This window comes from Loxodonta africana, chromosome 10 (genome assembly GCF_030014295.1).
Source record: "Loxodonta africana isolate mLoxAfr1 chromosome 10, mLoxAfr1.hap2, whole genome shotgun sequence".
NCBI lineage: Eukaryota > Metazoa > Chordata > Mammalia > Proboscidea > Elephantidae > Loxodonta > Loxodonta africana.
Window position 1 is genome coordinate 48,281,332 of NC_087351.1, and position 27,705 is coordinate 48,309,036.

Here is a 27,705-nt window from a genome sequence, read left to right on the forward strand (position 1 = left end):
AGGGGGAGAAAAAAACCCATGGGTTTTCACGTTGCTGTGTGGCATTCAGCAGGGGGCTATTACAATCCTAAATTTTTTTTCTAGACCACCTAATTCTAAGTTAAAATTAAATGTAATGAGAGCCACTTGGAGTTCTGAATATTTTAAAGCATAATTCCCACAGAAGGGATTCGACCTAAACTGCAGTGAGCATCAGTTGGCTAATTATAGCTGCATTTTATATTACAGCAGGTGTCAGATGCAGTCATCTCAATAAAGTCCACATAATACTCTGGGAAATAACAAAGACTTTTCTTTGAATGTGGATACTAATTTCTGCTAGGTGTCATATGAGCCCTGATACTTCTTATTGGCATTAACAAGAGCACTGCAGCACTCAGAAATGCTTTTTGCTTGGGATGAATTGATACTGTAAAGCACTTACCAGTCAGACTTGGCAGATGTCAGTAGTTAATACTAGTGTTGCAGAGGTTGGAATATAATGCAAAGAGTCTTATGTAAATACTCTTAGATGATGGGCTGGTTTTGAGAAGGCACCAACTCACTTAATGAAAGTTAAATAGATAGCAGTAGGGTATCTGCATTTACTTTGGCTTCTGCTTTATTCAAAGTCCTCCAGAAGTGAAGGGCAGATGGTAAGGCAGTAAACTAGGTGAACAAAATACGCTGGACTTGGATGAAGACTTGTTATGTTCACAGTGCTTTCCTTGAACTTGTGTGGGTGAGCCGAATTACCTAAGTGATAGGGAGAGTAAAAGCACGCCTTGAGGTAAGAACTCCTGTGCATATCCAACAGATGAGAAATCAATTTCATTTAGAAAATATGTCTATAGTTGAAAGACAGTTGGACAATGGGCTAAGCAAAAAGGATTTCACTTTAAAATGATGACAATTGTTGTGCACCGCTATATTGGTCTAAGAGATTTACAGTTTATCCAATCTATTGTAGTCACACTGGATCATAGCAGATGAGATCAAAAAGGAGAACCTATTAAAAATCTTATTACAAAATACCACCTACGACATGGTGAATGTAAACTCTTTACACACATTGCATTCTGGATCAACCCTGTTTTCTTTATCTAATTTTGAACTAGCAAAGCAAAGGCCAAAACCAAAACCAAACCCACTGCCATCAAGTCGATTTCAACTCAAGGTGGCCCTATAGGACAGAGAAGAACTGCTCTGTAGGGTTTCCAAGGCTGTAAATCTTTACAGTACCAGACTGGGTTCGAGCCTCTGACCTTTTGGTTAGCAACTTAACCACTGTGCCACTAAAAAAAAAAAAAAAGGGCTCCTTAAAACAAAAGCAGTGTGTCCTTAATTCTGATTCCCAGAGGCAGCTTTACATTCTCATTTTGGCAGTTCTTATATGTCACATGGCAAAACTTGTAGGGTGTTGACGACAATTAGCCCCTACTACTTTCAACATTGAATAAGTCAATAGATGTGTGAGCACTGGGAGGAGCAAAGCTCTGTGCAAAGCCCAGCAGTGAATCTAAAATAGAGGACACAGTGCCTATCCCCAAGGTGCTGACCATCTTATCACAAAAGTAAAGTCCCTATTAGCTCTTTTGTATATTTATGTTAATTTTTGTTTAAATCATATATGTCCATGGATTTTGATAAAGCCCAAAATAAAATTGTGAGATAGTATTAAGCCCAAACCCATTATCGTCCAGGGAATTCCTACTCATAGCGACCCTATGAGACAGAGTAGAACTGCCCCATAGAGTTTCCAAGGCTGTAAATCTTTACGGAAGCAGACTCCAACATCCTTCTCCCACAGAGCGACCTTTTGGTTAGCAGCTGAGCACTTTACCCACTACACCGCCAGGGCTCCATGATAGTATGAGAAGTCACAGAGAAATCACTACAAATGAAGACAGGGAATCTGCTAATGGCAATCGTTTCTTTATAACATTAGCTGAATAATGTTCAAGTGTTTGTAATACCTGAAGTTTCAATTATGAATAATAATTTATTTCCTTTTTATATAAATATAATATTTGTTTATTACAGAAGATGTAGGAAATGCATATAAGATATGAAAAGAAAATAAACCATAATTCTACTATCTAGATTCAGATATTAATATTTTGATATGGATCATACTTATTCTTATCCACTTATATATTTATATATATGTTCATTTTAAATAGTGGGATTATACCATTTTATAACAGTATTTTAAACAAATCTTACGAAATATTTAGAATATATTTCCATATTATTATTTATTCTTCTTCAACATCATTTTTAATGATTATACAATATTCTAGTGCATGGGTATGCCGTACTTCATTTTAAAATTTCCTATTATAGCACATTTAGCTTACTTCCAATTTTTGCGAAGATAAACCACACTATAATGAACACCCTTGTAGCTAAATTTGATCAAAGTCTGTGATTATTTGCTTATTCCTGGTAGTGAAAATGCTGGATCAATGAACACGTATAATTTTAATTAAAGTTTTCAAGACACTTTTGATAAAGACAGAAAACACCTTTATTATGAAATTCTTTATTGTCTTCCCTCTAGGGTGAGATTTTTTTAAAGCAAAAGTTAAGAGTTTAGTTTAAAATATTAAATTGCGAATAAAACAAGATATTTCAGTCTAAGTAGTAAATCGATCAGCCATTACCTGATTAATAAACAAGTGGCTTCAGTAGACATTAGAGTTTCAGTATGAACAGGATCTATATACTGAATGCTAAATTTGCAGTACCTGACAGCACAGTGTGAATATCCATGGTATTGGGGCCATAATTTAGAAACAGTGGAAATAGTTCTGGTGCACATTTAAATGTTATACTTTTAAAGAGGTCTGGTGTACATTTAGTCTCTGGGTAGGACAAACGGTTAATAATCTGGGCTGCTAACTGAAAGGTTGGAGGTTCAAGTTCACCCATAGGCACCTCTGAAGAAATGCCTAGTGATCTACTTCCAAAAAATCAGCGGTTGCAAACTTCATGGAGCACAGTTCTACTCTGACACACATGGGTCGCCGTGAGTCAGAATCAACTCAAAGGCTAGTGGTATGTATATATATAAATGTATATAGACATACATACTTATATATATGCTTGTATATATGTATTAATTAGTACTGTGTCTTTAATATGGTGAATTTATTTAAACAGTGAAAAGGCCGTTACACTTGGCCTGCTTCCAATTTTAGCCATCCAATTTCAGTTGGCCTTCACCATGACTTAGAAATCCTTTGGTACATATTTCCTACCATGCCTCACACAATAATTATTCCAAGCCTTTTTTATTCTTTCCCAGGCTAATCCAAGAAGATTCATGAGAGCCAGAGAAGGACTAAAAAAATTAATTATTATGTTTTGCATTGATAGCAAAGCAATGTATACTTTCCTTAAATAGACAATTAGGGATAGTAAGTGATCTTGGAAATATTGTTAGGCTTTAACTCTTTTCCAAGTAGAGTACTATAACCATAATCATTAAACTTGAAAAAAGTGGGAGAGATTAGCTAATCATATTCTACATCTAACAGAGAGCCAAGACATCCCTACTTTGGAATACTTTCAGTTAAGTATTTATGTTTTACCCTAGCAATGCAAAACCCTGGTGATATAGTGGTTAAGAGGTTGGGTGCTAACAGAAAGGCTGGCGGTTTGAATCTCCCAGGTGCTCCTTGGAAACCCTATGGGGTAGTTCTACTCTGTCCTATAGGGTCACTATGAGTCTGATTCGACGGCAATGGGTTTGGTTGGTTTTTTATCATGTAAACCTATTGCCGTCAAGTCGATTCTGACTCATAGCAACCCTATAGGACAGACTAGAACTGCCCCATAGAGTTTCCAACAGTTCCTGGTGGATTCAAACTGCCGACCTTTTGGTTAGCATCTGTAGCTTTTAACCACTATGCCATATAGACACAAATTAAGATGGTTGCCTGGTGTATAGCATTCTTACTGTGACGTGTCAGGGCTACCTGCCCATCTACTTTTGTAGAGACCATTTCTCCCCAAACTCTAGACCGTAACCAAATGGGCACTGTTGGCATCTTACATGTTCCTCTTCCCTAAACTTGATGATTGATCCAAAGATGTGCAAAATACTCAGGCAGGGCCCAAGAAAGCCTTATATTTTATAATGGGAGATGTTGGATAAGTTCTTTCTCCTCTCTGTTTTACATGAACCAATTAGAGTTGGGTTCTACTACTTTAACAGTACTCAGTTCATGGTATAATCTTATAATTAGCAAGTCCTATCTCTCTATTTCACCAAGTATCTGAGTTTCTATTCCAATACATCTTACAAAGTTTCTATTCCAATTTAGCTCTTAAGGTATGTTTTTAAGTGTATTATTATTATTTTTTTTTAATAATTCTCACTGAGACTGGTTGAAGTAACATCCAGCTACATTAACATAATTCTTAGCAACCAAGAGCGTGCATTAATTGTACATTTCGTAGTTATTATACCTCATTTAATTCAGTGCATATTGCTGGGTACCCATAAGCAGGACAAACAGGCCACTGCTTATTTGAGAAACACCAATCAATTTTTTTTCTTAAAAAAATAATTCTCCCCACCTCCTGTCTGAAATATTACCCTTTAAAAAATTGACCTGATATTTGAAAGTTATTTGATTTTTAAGATTTCATTATTGAAATGTGACTATTTTGGGATTCTAATCACCCTAACTAGTATCAACAAATGTTTTTTAACACGTTAACTGGAATTAGTGCTCTGGAGGTGAGGAGAATGGTCAAGTGGACTGGGTCAAATCCTGTCTCCAATGATGGCCTGGTTGCACTTAACTTCTCTGTGCCTCAGTTTCCATATCTGGAGAGTAGGGAGTGTTATTATTAATTATTTATATTTTAATTTATTATTGTCGTTATTAATGATCACCGGTCAGCATAAGATGAGTTAATATATGTAAGATGCCAAGAATATTACCTCAACGATATTTCTTTTTAGTGGCTAGAAAGAGCCCTGGTGGTGCAGTGGTTAAGTGCTTGGTGGTTCAAACCCACCAGCTGCTTTGTGGGAGAAAGACGTGGCACTCACCGTGGCAGTCTGTTTCCGTAAAGATTACAGCTTTGGAAACCCTATGGGGGAATTCTACTCCGTTCTATAGGGTCTCTATGAGTCAGAATTGACTCGACAGCAACAGGTTTGATTTGGTTTACTATGTGTAGGGTAGGAGTCCCTGGATGACTCAAACAGTTAAGCACTGGGCTACTAACCAAAAGATTGGTGGTTTAAACCCACCTAGAGGCACCTCAAAAGAAAAGCCTGGTGATCTGCTTCTGAAAGGTCACAGCCATGAAAACCCTATGCAGCAGTTGTACTCTGTACACATGGGGTCTCCATGAGTTGGAATCTACTCGTCGGCAACTTTTTTTGTGGGAGGAGAGGGCACCTTAAGGTGCTGAGGATTGATCAGTGAATGAATGAGATTTTTTTTAAGGTTCCTGACCAAATGAAGTTTATGTTCTACTGGGATGAGAAAGACAATAACCAAATAAGTAAGTATATAGCATTATAGATGGTGACGAATAGTGTGAAGAAAAATAAAACAAAAGGGCAACAAGTGCCATGTGGGAGGTGGAGAGTTCACTGTTATACATAGGATGGTGAGGGAAAGCCTTGCTAAAAGTGTCATTCTTGAGCAAAGACCTGCTTTACAGATTAGGTAGATTGGGTTGTCATTCCCAATTCTTCACTCTCTTCCTCTGCTGTGTAACTTTTCAATACCTCCCGCTATAGTAGGCAGAATATATTTGGTTTCTTTCTTGTGCTTCTGCTTTTCACCATGAAAAGAACCTGTCTGCATAGCTATCATTCCAAGGAGAATAAGGAGAATAAATGGAGTATACCTAAACCTAATTTGTAGCCTGGAAACAAGCCAAACCAATCCTAGCTGAGCCCAGCAGAAACACAGCCTTCCCACAGACTTAATGAGTTAGAAATAAATGCTTATTGTCATAAACCACTGAAATCTGAGAGTTATTTGTTACACAGCATTATTGCAGCCATAACCGACTGATACACTTGCCCAGAATCATGCTCTCAGTTAATGTGAGAGCCACATTTGTCTGATCCTAAAACCTATCTTCTTTATTACTTACTATGCTACTACAACTCAGTCCAGACTATATTCGGGGGAAAAACTACTAATCGTAATTGAAATCTTTTCAAAATGCGTTGATAATCTCATTTTTTTTCCTACATTCCAAATTTACATTTTTTCCTTCATCTCCTAATAGTGTCATCAGCCATTTATCATCAAATCTAATAAACTTGACATATCCAAACTGGTAAGTAGGATTGAGCTCTCCTGGATATAGTGGTCACAGTTTTTAAATAGGAAAAAGTCAAATATTAGCACCCTAGGAGAACTATTTAGGATATTGACAAAGATCCAGTCACCTTATCACTTCACCTCTAGAGTACTACACATTTCTTCCAGCTCACCTCTGGGTGTCAAAGCCTTCCCTCTGCTGTTCCGTTACACAAACCACCATCAGAGTAATTTTCCCAAAGTGATGCTGTATTCACACTACTTTGCTCAAAAGTACTTCGTAGCTCTCTCCTGCTCTCCAGAGAGAATCCAGACTCCAGGGCCTGCCATTATGGACTCTTTATAACCTGGCCCCACTTCTGGGCTGTTCTTTCAAGTGAGTCCAGAACGCTCTTGCACCTTTGGAGAAGACTGGGGCAGAGAACTTAAAGACCAGAAAAGTCAAAACATATGTGAGAGGTGTTTTGTTGACTAAGCCAAGAGAATGACACATTCTTAACACTTTACTCATGGAAAAAGAGTTCACCTTAGGTAGCAACCAATGTACATTTAACCAGAGATTTATACACAGGTACACAGCACATTTATCCTTACAGTACAGTTTTGTGGGGATTACAAAAGGTAACGTTTCTACCATCAGGCTTATACTTTATCACCCTGATGTGCTTTGAAAAGTGACCCTGGGAACTTAAAGATGAGTTAACAATAGGGAGTAGCAATTGTACTTTTTTTCCTTAATTATACAATTGAGAAGCAGCTATCACTTCTGGTGAACTATCCATAAAGTTGAATTGATCCTCTAAATATTGCAGCAAAGTAGCCAGTAAGAACTATTATCATTCCTATTTTACAGATGAGAACATAAGGATACAAAAGGAGAATTCCCTAAGCTCTTTACCAAATCCTGCCCATTCTTCTGATTTTGGCTCAAACGTCATTACCTCCCTGAGGAATTTCCAGAGCCTAGAAGCAATCTGACAAGATGCATATTGCCAGGAGGGGTCAGTCCCTGGAAAAGGACATCATGCTCGGTAAAGTACAGAGGGTCAGCGGAAAAGAGGAAGACCCTCAACAAGCTGGATTGACACAGTGGCTGCAACAGTGGAGTTAAGCATAACAACAATTATAAGTATAGTACAGGACCAGGCAGTGTTTTGTTCTGTGGTGAGTAGGGTCGCTATGAGTTGGAACTGACTTGGCAGCACCTAACAACGATAGAAGCAACCTGAACTCCCTGAGCGCTTATTTATAGTCTTAAGTCATGTTTAGAGTTTTATTAGAGTCGTTCATATACATATTTTATCTCATTTATTAGATTATAAATTTCTTTAAGATAAAATAAAAACACCCAAGCTTGTTGCCATCAAGCCAATTCTGACCCCATGTGTTACACAGTAGAACTACTCCATAGGGTTTCCTTGGCTGTAGTCTTTCTAGAAGCAGATCACCAGGTCTTTCTTCCACGCACTGCTGGGTGAGTATGAATCATTAACCTTTAGGTTAATAACAGAGCCCAAACCATTTGTGCTATCCAGGGTCCTTTCTTTAAGATACAGGCTATTATATTCATCTTTGTATTCCCCAAACAGCATAGTCCTAGTGCCTAACACATTGTAGGGGCCTCAATAAGTGTTTGTCAAATTGGTTAGTGTGAACACTAATAAACCCTAGTCTGCGATGGGTATGTTTGTTTGAATGTGTAATTCATGGTTTCCCCGTGGATTCCTTGAACAATGTGTTAATACCTTAGCAGCACTTTGAAGTTCTCGTGCATTTAATTAGTCTTTTTAGAGTTCTTGTACCAAAAATGTAGATTGCGTATTATAACGTAGTCATTGTTCATTTAAAAAAAAAAAAAAAGACCTACGCATCTATTTAAGTATTCAGTTAACAAAGACACCAAAGATGGGAAATAACTGGAGTTCAAAGTGTTAACCAATTCCAGTCACCCTAAAATTAGATATTTACTTCCTAAAGCTTCAGGGGAAGCCCCTGGAATATCTTTTTTTTTTTTTTTTTAAACCAAGAACCTAAGTTAAGCCTTATCATCAGGCCAATTGGGATACTTTCATATAGTGGTTTAAAAGAACATATCTTTTCTGTTCTTTCATGTTCCTTTTTTTTTTTTTTTTTCTTTTTGTCAGACAGATCCCTTCCTAGATAACTTCACATGGATATATTTTCCTTAGTATATTTCCTTCTGTAAGAATTTTCGAAAGAATGTTAGAGCCTGGTTATCTGAACTACGGCTTGCAAAGAAGACCTGTTTCAAACCAGAGAGTTTCTTTAGCTGGGCTCGTACGAGGAGCGAGAGCGTGCCTAGCAGGCAGACAGAAGGTTGCAGCCTAATGGGGTGATACCGCTGTGGGGCTCTAGGTTCCTGGCCCTCTTTGAGGCGAGTACTCTGCACCTTCCGGGACACAGCCTTGTGGCTGCAAGCATTTTCCAGGCATTTGGGATGCAGCAAACCTGGTTTCCTGGGAGGCCTTATGGTATTAGAGATCTGTTTCTCAGACAGGGCTGATCTCTGTGGGCAGTTGTAAAAAATTGTGTTCTTGGGCCTTGCCCTAGAATTTACTTCCTAGAAGCTTCAGGGGAAGCTCCTAGAATATCTTTTTTTTTTTTTTTAAACCAGGAACCTAAATTAAGCCTCATCATTAGGCGAATTAGATACTTTCATTTAGTGGTTTAAAATAACTGGCTATAGTAGCTTTCAGTTACTGGCTATGTGAATCTTAAGCAAGTTACTTTCCCTCTATGTTTCAGTTTCCTCAACTGCAAAATGGAAATAACTATTAAAAGAAAAAAAAAAAAAGTTGCTGTTGAATCGATTCCAACTCATGGTGACCCATGTGTGTCAAAGTAGAACTGTGCTCATTTTAGTATTTTCGACGGCTGATTTTTCCAAGGTAGATCACCAGGCCTTTCTCTGGAGGCACGTCTGGGTGGCCTTGAACCACCAACCTTTCAGTTAGTAGCTGAGTGAGTTAACCATTTGTACCACCCAGGGATACATGTAGAATACTTAGTGCCTGGGGTGTAGTAAGTGCTCAATAACCATCAGCTATATAGTGAACTCCTCTTTCCTTTTATTATATCAGCAATCTTATCTTCTAGAGGCTGTTGCACATCACTGAATCACTTTATCCAGGAAACCATTCCTGTCTAATTGGAAAAGATTTTCTGTACCTATCCTGACTAAAAAAAAAAAAGAAAAAAAATTTTTTTTTCTTTTTTTATCCTGACTAAACCTACAATATCTATCCTAGGAGATCATAGTATTTTAGAGTTGGAAAAGATTTGGAGGTCTTATAATCCAACATCCGGATGTTGTTTACTCATTTTTGGTCTATTCACTATTCGTTTTGGGGTCATTTCCTATTCACGTGCAAGTTGCGCATTGCCCTTCTCGGGCCACCCCCACCTAGGCTGCAGAACCTAAATGACCTCCCAGATGGTTCCAGGGACCCTCCTGTGCCCAGAAAATGCCCTGGCCTGCTGATTCCTTTCATGATTATAGGGTTTGCCCCTTCATCTAACCGTTTTTTAAATTTTCATGGCAGTTTTGCCTCTACTGCCCAAAGAGCAGCTCTATGAATGCTTGTTATGAATTTTAAAAACCAACATATTTTCCTCACTACTGACAATCTAAGAGTCAGCTTTTCAAATTTTTGTCTATATTTTTTAGTTATCTGTCTACTTATTTATATCTGAATCAATTTTGTCACTATGCAATCTTCTTGAAAGTCGGGGGTTTCCTGATTTTTCCATTGCCTCATGGAAAAGTTCTGTCCAACTACATAATAAATGTACAAAAACATGATACTCATGCTGGTGGTAAATACACTGAAGTTGACTATTATTCTCTCTTTGTTTCACCAAAATTCTTTTGGTCCTGAGATATATTTCTCTGATTCCTTTTCACTTTCAAAACAATTTAATGCACAATTTATCTTCGTCCTCTACATTTCTCTAATTTTAGGAACCACTTCTTTGTGTGTGCAAATTTATCAAGCAAAACTTTAACAAACATCTCCTGGAAATTTAAAATAGAGAATTTTGAGGCATTCATTTGCTTTTCTTGGCATTTACTTCGTTAAAAGAAGTCAAAAAATTATCGAAGCATGACTTTTTCATTCCAGAGACTGCCTTGGCTATCCTTAATCAAGCTGTGCTTTTCTCAGTGTTTCCCATTTAATCTCCTAAAATACTTCCTAAGACTTTGCCCCCCACAATGGAATCAAAACTAAATGGTCTGTAATTTCCTCAAGTGTTCCCAGATCCTGTTGTAAATAATGACATTGTGCTGGCCACTTTCCAGTCTGAATGAAGTGACCTTGTAAAAATGTCTGCTCACTCTTCTATAATGTCTTTTTCTACTTTCAGTAGGGCTCTTGGATACAGCTTGGCAAACAATACCTATTCCAAGAAATACCATTCTTCACCTCAGTCATGCTATTTCCTTCATATAGGCAGTACTGTATCCAGAGCGAAAGGCCTTATGTTTAAAAAGTTAATTACTAGTTTAAAATAAGGAATTATAGGTGCACTGTGGCAGAAGGACAGACTGGGTGACCTATGAATATTTGCATTGACAGAAAATCTATTGTGGTTTGTAAACTCTTTAAGAAAATGTTGAATTTGCATTCATTCGTTAGATAGCTCTTATTGTAATCATGTTCAATACCTTTTTGAAGAAAAGAAACAATTTCCTACTTTATAATACAAACCTTTTAAATTAGTTATTCCAAGTGGCAGTGAGAAAAGGAATAGTTCACTCTATTGGTAAAGATAGACATTCTTGCTGAGCAATTATGTTGTATTCAAATGAGAAATATGCGATGCTGTAGTTGTCCCAATCCCGCTCCCCACCAAAGAATCAGGGTATCTGGTAAGGCCCAGGGAAAAGCAGCTAAACTCACTGACGGGGTATGGTGCTTCTCACATGAAGACAATAAAAATACAAAAACCTATTAGTCTGAAATAATAAAAGCTGAAAGGGGAGAGAAGTAACTGGGACCTCAGAATCCCAGCTATGTGGGACCACCAGCTAGACAAGCTAATTAAAATTATTAATGTCTTTTTTTGCTTATGGACTACATGTGCAGCCAAATTTTATAAATTAAATTCGAGTATTTCAACTAACAGAAGTTAAATAGTTGGAGATATTGGCAGTCTTCAACCAGATGGTAGTAATTTTATTATAGTTTTTCTTTTAGAAAAACCAAAAGGTAATAAATTTATAAGAGCATTTTGAACTTCAGAAATCAAATCAAGATTTGAAGACATTCTGGGGAGCTGTAAAGCTAGTAAACAGATCTGCAGTAATTTTTTCTGCATAAAATAGGAGCAAAATTACAACGATTTAAAATGTGGTTATATGGTTCTGATTTTGAGAAAAGCAGGTGTTTTTGCTTGTGCTTTCAGAACTGTAAACATCACACGCATTTGTGGGGGGTCCGTGTGTTCCTTTACCTTCCCTGGGCATTGTTCAGTTCCACCAAACACCTACAGCGCAGTATGCACCGTTGTAGGGAACTGGCAGCGAGGTCCTAATTAATTAATTAATTAGATGACTCATCCTACATCTAAATTAGCATTATTAGGTCTTTTATAATGATTGTTGAAGCATTGTAAATTAATTTTCTTAGTGGCTATGACCATCATCTTCCGCTATCACAGTATTAAGAGATAATGCCGCACACAGTAGGAAATCTCTGTTGGCAGAAAATGAACGTGGTCATCCCTGGATCAGCAATTAGGAAACCTATTGTGTGGCAAAAACATCGTCTCTATGCTGTGATATGATTAAATAACCATTAATTACCTTCTCTAGTGGGAATTACCTTCTTTGCTGGAGAAGTATTGCATTCTATATTATAGTTCAGAAATGTCAGGAGAAACCAGCAACAAAAACATCAATTTATAAAAACGATACATGTAATCCAAATCATATTAACCTAACATGCTACATGTCAGGTTAAATTAGCATAAGCTTTGTTACAGAGCCTGAATAATATAGCTTACCTCTTAGCCTTTAGATGTATTGATTAAATAGGTCATCCTTACCTGCCTACAAATACAAATATAATCAAACTGCACTGTTCTCTAGGGAACTGAAGGGCAAAGAAAAAAAAAACCGTTAATTCAGATTTATGATAACTAAAAGCCTGTTTCTTTGCCTAATGCAGAGATGACAGAATGAAGATAAGCAAGTCCCCTGAGTCTGTCCTTAGAGCTGGGGTGTGTGTGTGTGTGTGTGTGTGTGTGTGTGTGTGTGTGTGTGAATATGCATGCTTCTCATGGATAGGATCCAGGAGCTTTCATGAGATTCCCAAGGGGCTCTATGACAGCCCCTTTCTCCCAGCAAAGCTCACGGCCTTAGAAGCCTTATGTGAAGGCAGCCACTGTGGAGCAGACTGTGCACAACTTCACTGTCCAGCAGCCGTGAATGAGCATGAGTGCAATTGTGAGGGCTCAATCTTACTCAGCTTGGCTGTTAAAGCTTCACAGGGAGGAGGAATGGTGTAATAGTCAGGAGAGGGAGCCCTGAATTAGGTTGTCAGAGTTTAATCCTACTTTTTAGAAGCTGTGTTTGTGGCTTGGTATTACTCACCTCAAAAGCTTGTTATAGCTATACATATTCTCAGAGAGTTTCAGGTGGTATAAACACCAAAAACCATAAAATTGAAGACTAATACATTTGACTACATGAAAATCACTGCAGGGCTAAAATTATTATAAACAAAAATGATAGAAAATGGTATATTTAAAATAATACAGCAAGGCAGAGAAAAGGAAGTAGTGGGGAGCCAAACCAATCAAACCCAAATCAACTCATAGTGACCCTATAGGATAGAGTAGAACTGCCCCACAGGGTTTCCAAGGAGCCGCTGCTGACCTTTTGGTTAGCAGCCGAGCTCTTAATGACTGTGGCTCCGTAGTGCAGAGAAGTGGTAATAAATGAAATAAGTTTGTCAATATGTTGGTAATGCTGGGTACTGTGTATATACGAGTTTATTAAACTATTCTCTTTACTTTTGTGTTTATTGAAATTTTCTGGAATAAAACATTTAAAAAATAAAACTTCAGAAAAATAATGACTAAAAAAAAAAACACTTAAAGGCCTAATTTCCCTAATATATAAAAAAAAGTCATACAAATCAATAAGAAAAAGACCAGCAAAGCAACATTTTAAAAGTGGAAAACAAATAGAAACAGGAATAAACACAGAAAAGGAGAAATTGCTTTTAAATATACCAAGCAATTCTCTGTAGTAGGAGAAATACAAGTTAAAACTACAGTGAAAGTCCATTTTTGGCAAGGATGTCAGAAAGTTTGATAATACATTGTGGGTAGGAGTATAAAGTAATATAATCTCCCTGGAGAGCAATTTTACAGTGTCTGTGAAAAGTTAAAATGCACGTTACTTTTAACCCACCAATTCCAGTTCTAGGAATTAGCCCAAGGATACTCTCAGACACGTATTCAAAGCAAAATAGATAAGGATGTTCAATTAGTCTACGATAATAGAAAAAGATTTGCAACACCCTGATTGTCTATTGAGAAGCACTTGTGGTGCAGCGGTTAAAGCACTCAGCTGCTAACCAAATGGCAGGCAGTTCAAACCCAGTAGGCACTCTGCAGGAGAAAGATGTGGCAGTCTGCTTCCGTAAAGATTTACAGCCTTGGAGACCCTAGGGAGCAGTTCTACTCTGTCCTATGTGGTACTATGAGTTGGAATCAGCTAGATGGCAGTGGGTTTTTAAATGTCTACCAGGAGGAGACTGGTTAAATGGATTGTAACACATCCATGTAATTATAACACATTCTAAGGAGCAATTAGAAAGAATGAAGCAGCTCCATAATATCAATATGAATTCATCTCTAATACAATGGAAATGAAAACAGCAAGGAATAGAACAGCATATTAGTACATGATCATTTGTGTAAAATATATATACATATGCTTGCATATTTCTATAAGGATGTAAAAAACAAACTGTAACAGTGGTTGCCTCAGGGAGGGAAATGAGGTAGAGGAAGATAAAGGCATGGAAAAGTCTTTTCACTGTATACCCTTTTGTTCCTTTGTTTTTACCACGGGCATGTATTCACTATTTATAAAAGTAATTTTTTTTATGTAAGTGCTTAGAACAGTGTTGTTGCGTTGTTGCACGCCGTTGAGTCGGTTCCAACTCATAGCAAACCTACGTACAACAGAATGAAACACTGCCTGGTCCTGCACCATCCTCACAATCCTTGCTGTGCTTGAGCCTGTTGTTGTAGCCACTGTGTCAACCCATCGCATTGAGGGTCTCCCTCTTTTTTGCAAGCATGATGTCCTTCTTCAGGAACTGGTCCCTCCTGATAACATATCCAAAGAAAGTGAGACAAAGTCTCATTAATCTCGCTTCTAAGGACCATTCTGGCTGTGCTTCTTCCAAGACAGATTTGTTCATTCTTCTGGCAGTCCATGGTATATTCGATAGAACAGTTTTGATATGTATTAAGTGCTCAGTAAATGTGATCTGCTTGTATTCTTGTTACTGCACTGTTACTCCAACCTCCATTTCAGGCTTTATCTTCTACTACACCACTGCACATACCTTTTTAAATTTTATTTTATTATGGCAAAGTACATATGAAATTTGCCGTTTTAACCATCTTTAAGTGTAAAATTCAATGATATTAATTGTATTCACAACCATCACCACTATTTATTTCTAAAACTTTTCCTTCACACCAGACAAAAACTCCCATTCTTCCCTCTCCAAGCCCCTGGTAACCACTACTCTACTTTTGTCTCTATGCATTTGCCTATTCTAGATATTTCATGTAAGTGGAATAATACAATATTTGTCCTCTTGTGTCTGATTTACATCACTCAGCCAATGTTTTCAATTTTCATCCATGTTGTAGCATGTATCAGAAATTTATTTCTCATTATGGCTACATAGTATTCCATTGTATATGTATATATATACACTGCATTTTGTTTATCCCTTCATCTAGCACATACATTTTTACAACTACCAAAGTAAATAACGACCAATTCCCCATGCTTTGCTATTTCTGTGCTAATAATTCATGTGCTTACCTCCATCTGGAAGGTCTCCTTCCCATCTTTACCTGTTGAAATTCTACTCATTCTTCAAGGCCTATTTCAAATACCACCTCTTTAGAATTATGTTCTACCCCTGTAAACTTGAGAAACTTATATAACTGCTTAAGCCTTAATTTTCTGATCTTTTAAATTGGAGGCAATGAGTAGGAATCAACGTGATGGCAATGGATTTTTTAAAATATAAATTTAATGGTTACATGTGATAAGGCAAGTAAATCTACTCATGCAGTTACCAAACATATATTTCTTGATCACCTATTTTGTTTCACTGTGATATGCACTAGTGCTAGAACCCTGGAAAAACTAACACTATCCCTGTCCTCATGAAGCCCATAGTCTAGAAGGGATATTGCAATACTGTTGATAAATGTAATGATAGGTGTGAGTACAGTCTGTAGAGGTACAAAGAAGGGCACCTAACCAGAAAGGCAAACACTCAGGGAAGACATTGTTGGGTTGGAAAGAAAGTCAGAAACATCTGAATTTCTGTTTCAGAACTTTAAGGAATTCCAAAGAAGTTATAAGCAGAGAGCAATAGGGAATTTAGAAAGATTAGTCTTGGTGGCTCTCAGGTCTTTGACCATCTTGGGTCACTGGTCCTGCCCTTCTGATAAGCAAAGGTAATCCATAGAAAGCAGTGCTCCTCCTGCCCTTTGCTCTGAGAGCTCTCAAGTAAGTATTCCTCACTCCCACCCCAAGTCTGTCAGCCTCCACGAAACCAAGCCCCCCGGATTATGATTCAGAAAAACAAAGTTCTCTACGGAAGCATCAGGCAAAGCTATAAATGGTTGCAAGGAGAAATGAAAGTTGAATTTAGATGTTTTTGTGTACCAACCAAGGGACAAGGCCTTCCAGAATTAGGAGTCCCAAAGGACAGTGTCTCCCTAACCTTCCAGCTGCTTCTGTGAGAAGTGCCCTACCCACCTGAGTTCTCACTTCTCCCTCTGGTCTCCCCACACCAACCACCATCCCAGACATCACTTCATATCTTCCAGTTAGTTTTCCCCCACTGATTTCTCTGGGAATAATTCTACCTCACTCCTTAGGAGGAAGCTTTTTCCTTTGGTTCCTTCCAGAGCTTTCAAACTCAAGCAAGGCCTCAGGTTTGACCTAGATGTGAGTTGAACTTCTCCTCTCAGTCTGTAGCACCCAGAGGACTATTTTAGTTCTCTGAAGAAAAATCAATGCGAGTACATTCTCCCTACTGTTGAGAGATGTGTCACCAGGTAAGTAGGTGCAACCTGTGAGAAAGTTCATTACTTTTAGTAGACTAATTTTCCATAGAGGAAGGAATACTTCTATTAGTGTGGTTTTGGCCTTGACCTTTAGAGACTACCACTACCATCACCCCCTGGCATCATTATGCTGAAAAACATTTTTCCCCTTCCAACTGAGGCCTAGCTGTTTTACAAAAGCAACCACACAAGCTAGTTGAGAGAACGAGTGCTAGCTTACATGAGGAAGCTCCAATAAGATTCTTTTGACTTTAGATACACTTCTGACGGAGGTGAAGAGAAAGGTTTGCCAGTTCACACAGCCTTACGTTGAATAATTCCTCTTTCAGGTGTTTAGGCTCAGTTTGCCTTTTATTAGGAAAAAAAAGAAAATCCCTGAGCCAAAAATGAATCAGGAACCTCTGTGATTCTCCAAAGAAACCTAAAGCAAGCCCAGCTGTCTCCCCACGGCCACTGCAAATGTGCCAAGCTGAAACAGTTGGTATGAGAAGTTTTCATCAGTTTTGATCAAGCAGTCGTGAACTGGAGATATGGTCTGGTTCAACAGCACACACAATCACATGATGCCCCAATGCACCGGCCAGACACACCCCCAGTTCCCATGAGCATGTGCAAGGCAACAGATTTATGCTGCCCTCTGCTGGTAAGCAGATTTACACTGCAAATTTTCTACATGGGGGAATGGGCTGGAGCTGGTTGACTGTTCCCCTTCTCCCAGCCCCATTTCCTAGCAGCCTTAAAGACAAATAACCCTCTTAGAGGTGGAGTTGTGGGTGTGGCTAGGGTGAGAATGGAGTTAGGGAGATTCTAAGATAGGAGAAGCAGAAAAGACCATAAACCCGGGATATGTCACTATTAGAACCCAACATAGCCCACAGTGTTCACCTGTATATTTGCTTTGTGGAGGGAAATTTTCATTCGGACTCCCCTGTGACATTTGAGTTACTTAGTACTAAATACATTCTGTGATGTATTCAGAAAATGCATTTCACTAATGCTTCCGTAATTCATGGGGGCTGTAGTTTTACCAGTTGCCGTGATCCTTAATCAGTGGAGTTGTATGGCATGTAGATAGTCTGTAAAAGTGCTTAATAAAAATCATTTAATTCTAAATTACAAGAGTGCACTTAACCCTAAAGATATTAAAACTGATTGTTTGATGTATTGCCATGAGTAGATAGAAATTCAAAAATAAAAGCTTCCTGCACTTAAATCAAAGAGCACCAAGCTCATAGCCACTCTGTACAAGCACATGCATCAGTGTCATGAAGCTGGGCTATGATAAACTAACCCATTTTGGGCTTTTAAACTATAAATATGAAGTACTTGAATTTGATCAGTGATGAGATACATAAGTGAGTTTTTTCCGAGCAAAGTACTGCGTGTGACCTGATAGCCAGTTAAAAGCCTCTGGAGATCACCCGTCACTTATTTGCAGACTTGGTGAGGGTGGCAGTGGGGCCAGCGCTGATGTTTGACAGGGCTAGTAGGCAATGCTAGTCTAGACTTTAGCCTAGAGGCAGGTCCAGTGTGAGCAAATAGGAAGGAGAGGCTATTCTCATTGACTGCCTTGAAACCTTTGGGTTTTCATTGTAGCGACATTCACATTTGCTTAAATTGTTCACTTTAACCCTCAGCACAATACCATGCCCAGGAGGAGACTTGACAAATCTGTCTTGATTATGGATCACAGTAAACTTGGGGGGATGTCTATTGAAGTTGAGAGAATTTCAATAACGTCCGTGGTTTAATGAGGATGAATATAAAATGCATATAATCTCTCTCTCTCTGGTTTCAGATGATCAATACACTTACCCCCCTCATTCAAGATTTTTTCAGTGTGAGACTGAAGTTCTGTGTTTTTAAACCTTCCTCAGTTTAACCTGGCAGAAGAAAAGGACTACCCTCTTCTCCTTCCCTCCCCATTAGCAGTGTTTTACATTTGATTTTTAAGGCTTCTGTGAAACTGAGGTTTTTAGAGACATTCAGCAAAGAATGGAGATTTCCAGAAATATCAGGGACCCTGCATGGAATCTATACAGCCCACTGAGAACCAAGCATAGAGTTTGCTAATAACGTATCCAGCTCATTGTGAATTATCCTTGCAGTACCTGTTAGATGCAGCATCATGTGGTAGGTCAGGGAAGGCATAAACAAAAAATAAAAGATCCCGTATTCTTGGAGCATGCAGTCTAGCAGGTCTAGGTGTAGACAAAAACACCTGCCCTGTTTAAATAAACATGTGTTTTTGCATACTGTCTAAAGTGAGTTTCTCTGGAAATACTCTGAGATGGAGATTGCATGCAGGAGCCTTATTGGGGAGGGAGTGTAAGAACGTGAGAGAAGCAAGATTTCTCAGAGGAAGAAGTTGAGCTGTGATGCAGTTGCAACAGAGGCCCCAGATGATCCTATGGAGACCTCTGGACTATGATGGCCTTTGAGACTTGTCCCAAATTGAGGCAAGGGACAAGGCTTTTGTAACCTGCATTCTCTAGTCATTGGATGCAGGCTGCCCCATGGACAGAGCATAACATTGGGTGAAGCAGCTCCCTTTGGCCAAGAGAAAATTCCAGAGGGACTCAGTCTTGAGCCTTCAGCAAGCAACACTCCCAGCACCTGGGTGGATAAGTATCTTGGTCCTGAAAGGAGATCTCTGGGTGGTATACTACAGCATTCATTATTGTCCAATCTGTATGTTTCTGAAATCTACTTGTGTCTTAGTACGGGTTCTCTAGAGAAAAAAAGCTGGTGATTTTATATATATGTATATATTTTAGAGAGAGAGAGATTTACTTCAAGGGGTTGGCTCACACAATTGTGGGACTGGAAGGTCTAAAATATCTAGGTCAAGCAGCAGGCCAGAAACTTCTTCAGGCTTACTTTTTAAGATCCATAGGTCAGGTGAGGAGAAGAGCGCAGGGTCGAGACAGAGGGAGCTCTGTCCAAATATACATACCACATCGCCAAGGAAACTCCCCTTTCAACTCATTGGTTGAGCACATCAGATCACATTATGGAAACTGATTACATTACATCATATCGCATCACATCACGTCACTTTGTATCCCATCGCATCACTTCACATTGCATCCTATTGCATCGCATTACATTACAGAACAGCAACCAGTCCAGTGTCTGGTCAACCACTGAGGATCATAGCTTAGCCAAGCTGACACCTAAAATTAACCATAACAGTCCACCTCTTGTCAACTTGGCACCTATACACATCCCCTTAAACCATACATAAACTCCAAAGATAAATATAAAAAGTCATACATCCACCAAACATAATACAACTAACAAGTGTACATCCAAAAACACACTAACCCCTTTTTCATCTTGTATTTTATAACAAATAAGGAGCCCTCGTGACACAGTGGTTAAGAGCTTGGCTGTTAACCAAAAGGCTGACAGCTCGAATCCACCCTATGGGGCAGTTCTACTCTGTCCTATAGGGTCGCTATGAGTTGGAATCAACTTGATGGCAACAGGTTTAATGGGATAAGGGAGGGAAGAAAACAGATATTTGATGTGTATACATTATATATACATTGAAGCCCCAGTGGCACAATGGTTAAGCACTCAGCTGCTAACCAAAAGGTCAGTGCTTCAAATCTACCAGTGACTCCATGGAAGAAAAGACCTGGATATCTGCTCCCATAAAGATTTCAGCCTAGGAAATTCTATGGGGCAGTTCTGATCTGGCCTATAGAGTCACTGTAAGTCAGAGTTGGAACCAACTCAACAACACACAACAACAACAAATCCATCCATCCATCCGTCTGTCTGTCTGTCCGTCCATCCACCCCATCCGTCCATCCACCCTGTCTGTCTATCCATCTGCCCGTCTACCTACCCATCTACCTACCCGTCTACCTACCTATCTATCTACACATACACACACATAAACATATATCAAAGCAGGAAAGAAATACTCATAACAACTACAGTTCTAATTTCTGCAACTGATTACATGGTCATACCCAAAAAAACCAGTCATAGCTGGTGTTTATAACTGCTTTCTTCCACTACCCATTCCATATTCTCTTTGCCCTCAGTAAGCACCTCAGCTGGTCATAGTTCTTTGCTTGGTGGAGTGACCCAAACTTTTATTCCCGAAGGGTCTGGGCCATTAGTAGTTCTGCCTGAATTGGGTTGTTGTAGTTTTCCATTGACTTTATTCACAGGGCACGGTAGTACTAAGAGATGCCCTAAAGGATCTCCTGTATTCGTGACATATTACTCTTACTCCCATTTTGTAACCACTTCTTATAACAAGTTCAATTACTCTAGAAACAGCTTCTTCAGGATTCTGATTGGTCTTGAGTACACTTCCAACAGTAAAGTTAGTAGAAAAGGGACCGCCCCTGCTGCTGCAGCTGGCCTCAAGGCCACAAAAAAAAGGCCACATCTGGTACTAATTATCTTTCTCCTCTATTACTCATTCTAGATTCCCTCATGGTTAGCACCTCTGATCACCTAGGTAGCTTAATTGGTGGGATGATCTAGACCCACAACCCTGGGGTATGCGTCCTGGATCACCATGTACTTCTTGGGCCATGGCAGCTGCAAATGTCTTTTTACTGTCAAAAGCGGGCAGTTGTTGCTTTTGTTATTGTTAGTTGCCTTTGAGTTGATTCTGACTCATGGTGACCCCATGCATGCAGAGTAGAACTGCTTCATAGAGTTTTCAAGGCCGTGACCTTTCAGAAGCAGAATTGCCAAGCCTGTCTTCCAAGTTGCCTCTGGGTGGGTTCTAACCTCCAATCTTTTGGCTAGTAGTTGAATGCTTAACCCAGGGGTACCTCAAAATTGGGAAGGGTTATAAACTATATAAGATCAAAGTGACAACAACAACTCGAAAGATTAGATAGGAGCCTTAGGAGGCAGTGAGTTTATGTTAATGGGAGTGGAACAACTCAGAAAAGGAGGATGAGAATTGTTGTTGTTACGTGCCGTCGAGTCAGTTCCGACTCATAGTGACCCTATGCACAACAGAACGACACCGCCCAGCCCTGCGCCATCCTTACAATTGTTGTTATGCTTGAGCTCATTGTTGCAGCCACTGTGTCAATCCACTTGTTGAGGGTCTTTCTCTTTTCCGCTGACCCTGTACTCTGCCAACCATGATGTCGTTCTCCAGGGACTAATCCCTCCTGACAACATGTCCAAAGTATGTAAGATGCAGTCTCGCCATCCTTGCCTCTAAGGAGCATTCTGGCTGCACTTCTTCCAAGACAGATTTGTTCATTCTTTTGGCAGTCCATGGTATATTCAATATTCTTTGCCAACACCACAATTCGAAGGCGTCAACTGTTCTTCGTTCTTCCTTATTCATTGTCCAGCTTTCACATGCATATGATGTGATTGAAAATAACATGGCTTGGGTCAGGGGCACCTTAGTCTTCAGGGTGACATCTTTGCTCTTCAACACTTTGAAGAGGTCCTTTGCAGCAGATTTGCCCAATGCAATGCGTCTTTTGATTTCTTGACTGCTGCTTCCATGGCTGTTGATTGTGGATCCAAATAAAATGAAATCCTTGACAACTTCAATCTTTTTTCTGTTTATCATGATGTTGCTCATTGGTCCAGGTGTGAGGATTTTTGTTTTCTTTATGATGAGGTGCAATCCATACTGAAGGCTGTGGTCTTTGGTCTTCATTAGTAAGTGCTTCAAGTCCTCTTCACTTTCAGCAAGCAAGGTTGTGTCATCTGCATAACGCAGGTTGTTAATGAGTTTTCCTCCAATCCCGATGCCCCGTTCTTCATATAGTCCAGCTTCTCGTATTATTTGTTCAGCGTACAGATTAAATAGGTATGGTGAAAGAATACAACCCTGACGCACATCTTTCCTGACTTTAAATCAATCAGTATCCCCTTGTTCTGTCCGAACAATGACCTCTTGATCTATGTAAAGGCTCCTCATGAGCACAATTAAGTGTTCAGGAATTCCCATTCTTTGCAGTGTTATCCATAGTTTGTTATGATCCACACCGACGAATGCCTTTGCATAGTCAATAAAACAATGGTAAACATTCTTCTGGTATTCTCTGCTTTCAGCCAGGATCCATCTGACATCAGCAATGATATCCCTGGTTTCACGTCCTCTTCTGAATCCAGCCTGAATTTCTGGCAGTTCCTCGTTGATATACTGCTGCAGCCATTTTTGAATGATCTTCAGCAAAATTTTGCTTACATGTGATATTGATATTGTTCTATAATTTCCACATTCAGTTGGATCACCTTTCTTGGGAATAGGCATAAATATGGATCTCTTCCAGTCAGCTGGCCAGGAAGCTGTCTTCCATATTTCTTGGCATAGACAAGTGAGCACCTCCAGCGCTGCACCTGTTTGTTGGAACATCTCAATTGATATTCCATCAATTCCTGGAGCCTTATGAGTCAGAATCAACTCGACGGCACTGGGTCTGGGTTTGTTTTTCACCAGTGCCTTCAGAACAGCTTGGACTTCTTCCTTCAGTACCATCGCTTCCTGATCACATGCCACCTCTTGAAATGGTTGAATATCAACTAATTCTTTTTGGTGTAATGACTCTGTGTATTCCTTCCATCTTCTTTTGATGCTTCCTGCATCGCTTAATATTTTCCCCATGGAATCCTTCACTATTGCAACTCAAGGCTTGAATTTTTTCTTCAGTTCCTTCAGCTTGAGAAGCCCCGAGTGTGTTCTTCCCTTTTGGTTTTCCATCTCCAGCTCTTTGCACATGTCATTATAAATACCTTACTTTGTCTTCTTGAGAGGCCCTTTGAAATCTTCTGTTCAGTTCTTTTACTTCATCAATTATTCCTTTTGCTTTAGCTGCTTGACGCTCAAGAGCAAGTTTCAGAGTCTCCTCTGACATCCATCTTGGTCTTTCCTTTCTTTTCAGTGACCTCTTGTTTTCTTCATGGATGATGTCCTTGATGTCATTCCACAACTCGTCCAGTCTTTGGTCACTAGTGTTCAATGCGTCAAATCTATTCTTGAGATGATCTCTAAATATACTCAAGGTCATATTTTGGCTCTCGTGGACTTGCTCTGATTTTCTTCAGTTTCAGCTTGAACTTGCATGTGAGCAATTGATGGGCCCCTGGCCTCGTTCTGACTGATGATATTGAGCTTTTCCATCGTCTCTTTCCACAGATGTAGCCAATTTGATTTCTGTGTGTTCCATCTGGTGAGCTCCATGTGTATAGTCACTGTTTATGTTGGTGAAAGAAGGTATTTGCAATGAAGAAGTCGTTGGTCTTGCAAAATTCTATCATTCGATCTCCAGCATTGTTTCTATCACCAAGGCCATATTTTCCAACTACTGATCCTTCTTCTTTGTTTCCAACTTTTGCATTCCAATCGCCAGTAATTATCAATGCATCTTGATTGCATGTTCGATCAATTTCAGGCTGCAGCAGCTGATAAAAATCTTCTATTTCTTCATCTTTGGCCCTAGGGGTTGGTGTGTAAATTTGAATAATAGTCATATTAAGTGGTCTTCCTTGTAGGCATATGGATATTGTCCTATCACTGACAGCGTTGTACTTCAGAATAGATCTTGAAACATTCTTTTTAACGATGAATGTGACACCATTCCTCTTTGAGTTGTCATTCCCAGCATAGTAGACTATATGATTGTCTGATTCAAAATGGCCGATACCAGTCCATTTCAGCTCACTAATGCCTAGTTTATGCGATGTTTATGCGTTCCATTTCATTTCTGACGATATCCAATTTTCCTAGATTCATACTTTGTACTGTCCAGGTTCTGATTATTAATGGATGTTTGCAGCTGTTTCTTCTCATTTTGAGTGGTGCCACATCACCAAATCAAGATCCCGAAAGTTTTACTCTATCCACCTCATTAAGGTTGACTTTACTTTGAGGAGGCAGCTCTTCCCCAGTCATCTTTTGAGTGCCTTCCAACCTGGGGGGCTCATCTTCCAGCACTATATCAGACAGTGTTCCGCTGCTGTTCATAAGGTTTTCACTGGCTAATGCTTTTCAGAAGTAGACTGCAGGGTCCTTTTTCCTAGTCTGCCTTAGCCTGGAAGCTCAGCTGAAACCTGTCCTCCATGGGTGACCCTGCTGGTGTCTGAATGCTGGTGGCATAGCTTCCAGCATCACAGCAACACACAAGCCCCCACAGTAGGACAAACTGACAGACATGTGGGGGGAGAATTGTTGTACAACTCAAAGAATGTAATCATTGCCACTAGATTGTACATGTAGAAATGGTTGAATCGGTGTATGTTTTGCTATGTATATTCTCAATGATAACAGCAAAATAAAAATTTTTTTTAATGAAAAAAAATCAGGCAAGGGGGTACAAAATACACCTCAGTGGATCATCTAAGTAACAAATAGATTCATGGGCAGTGGTAAATGGCCTGGATGATTTGTCAAGTGTCTAGGAGAATGATTTTAAGATCCGGGGCAAGGAGGTCTGGAAAGAGGCATTTGAACAAACTTGTGGGAGCAAATAAAAGTGTGAAGATCTTTGTATCTCATATTAACACCCACTAGAGAGCATCAATCATTGAAGAGGCACCTAAACAACTAAATAGAATGAGTAGGGCAGTTAAATCACCCTCTGTTATCAGCCATTCTGATGCTGGTACAAGGGGCTCATGAATAGTGTAGCCATGGTGGCATGAATGGAAGGCATATAGGCCTAACAGCATGGGCTCCTTCTCACCATGCTGACTAGTTACTAATGCTGCAGAAGGCCCAGCCTGCCAGTAAGAAAGACCAAAGCTAAGCTTCCAATATAGCATATCACATAAGGAGACCACATGTTGGTGACTTGATTACGTTAGACCTCTTCTACCCTGGAAAGGGCAGCAATTCATCTTATCTGAAAATGACACATATTCTGGTCACAGATTTGCCTTTCCTGCCTATGAGGCATTGGACAGTACCACTATCTGAGGGCTCAGAGTGATTCATTACTGTCATGACTTCTCATTTAATGTGTGCTATTATTTTTTCCAAGCTCCGTACGCTACCTCCTGCATCTTGGTTATTGGGCTGGTGGCCAGCAGGGGAAGCGGGGGTAGATCCTGAGGAGGGCTTTTGTGATCTAGCAAGCAGAAGCCCCTGTATTATCTCTAAGCATGGTGGTTGAGGTTGGGGAGGACGGGTAGGCATTAGCCTTTAGCAGGGAGGGGTGGTCTCCTTCTGCAGGCCTAGAGGATTCAGGATGATCTGTGTTCTCAAAGTTCTTAAGTACAATGACCTAGATGTCCCCATCCCAAGTTCCAGGATCCCACTCATTCCCAATCAAGGCCCTGATCTTGATACAGGAAACTTGCTGGGATTGAGAAGTCAACCTTCTATGGGACTATTGTACCCTAAAAATTAAGTCCTTGTCCTGATCCTTAGCATTTTCTGCCCTCTAGCTGTAGGGAATGAGAAACTATGTATTGCCAAGGAGGCCCCTGACTTTTACACTTTGCCTTAAGTTGGTGATCAATCATCCCTTTGCCTTTCATTGTCTTTCTCAAATTTATTAATATCCAGTGTAGCAGTCAGGATTCTCAAGAGAAACAGAGTCATGAGGTTTTATACACACACACACACACGCACACACACGACACATGTATATACACATACATGTGTCGTGTGTGTGTGTGTGTGTGTGTGTAAAGGGGTTTATTTTAAGGAATTGGCTTATATGATTTTGGAGGCTAGCAAGTCCAATTTGTAGGGCAAGGCCAGCAGCTGGAAACTCAGGCAAGAATTCTGTTTTTATTTTTTGAGGCAGAATTCCTTCTTCTCCTGGAGACCTTAGTTTTTGCTGTTAAGGCCTTTGACTGATTGGATGAGGCCCACCCACATTATTGAGGGTAATCTCCTTTACTAAGTCAACTGATTGTAGATGTTAATCACGTCTACAGTTACCTTCACAGCAACATGGAAGTGTTTGCTAGACTAGTGCTTGACCAGACAACCGGGCACCATAGCCTAATCCAATTGACACATAAAATTAACTATCATACCCAGCAATAGTCAACTGGTTCGCTAGCCCTTATAAGTACTACTTTTCCCATACCTCTCAAACACCTGAGCTTTTACCCATTTGATATGCAAGTCATTATTTTGCTAATATTTTCATTTACTGTTTACACTGAGTGCCAGCACTTAACAAGCTTGTCTCTTTCTATGACTGGGTTATACAGTCAGAATTTCCACCAAAAAAAAAATTAAAAAGTTGTACTCATAGAACGAGCAAAGATCTTTAGTCCCTCCTCTATTAAAAAGTCTGAGTCAGACAGGTCTTTACTAGTGCCTCTTTATCTCTTTCTTACAAGCTCTTTAATTGTATTCTCAAATAAGGGAGAAAATGTCCTTCTCATCTAAGTTTAGTTACTCTGTTATGAGAAGTCAGCATTTACAGGGCCCAAAAGAGGAAAAAAAATTGTGTCTCTGTGTGTGTGTAAAAGGTTGGAGGAAACAAATAATGTTGGTCTGAAAGAAATTCTATACTGAGAGGACTGTGCAGAATTATACAAGGAACCACAGTTTTAGCTCAATTTAAACTTGAGATGTAGGATCTTGTATGAATCTGTGGGCTGCCAAGGATTGATGTCTCTGTGGTGAGGGGTCAATGCATTCAAGAAGCTCCAGGAAGGCAGGGACACTTCCACTTTCCATTTTATACAGCTGTGATCAGGAATACAAGGGGGAATCTACAAATAGTACCATGGTAAGGCTTACTTCAGATGCTTTTGTAATAGGAAGGGTTCTCAAGAAACTGAAATTTTCTATTGACTTTTTTCTGGAAAGCCTCACTAAGAATACTTTTGTGTACTAAAGTGTTTTGGGAAAAACAAGAGAACAAGAAAACTTGTTCCCAGGTGTGATAGTGGGACAAGAAGCAAGGGTACAAGAACAAGAACCATGTCAGTTACCAAGGCCTGACACTTTTACTGCCTAAATATCTCTGGCAGTCATCTACCCCTTCCCATTTGAAATTCATTGCTCTAGTTCAGACCCTCATCCTTCTTCACCGTGGTAACTGAAATAGCCTGTACTCTCAGGAGACCATCCCATCTACCTACCCTG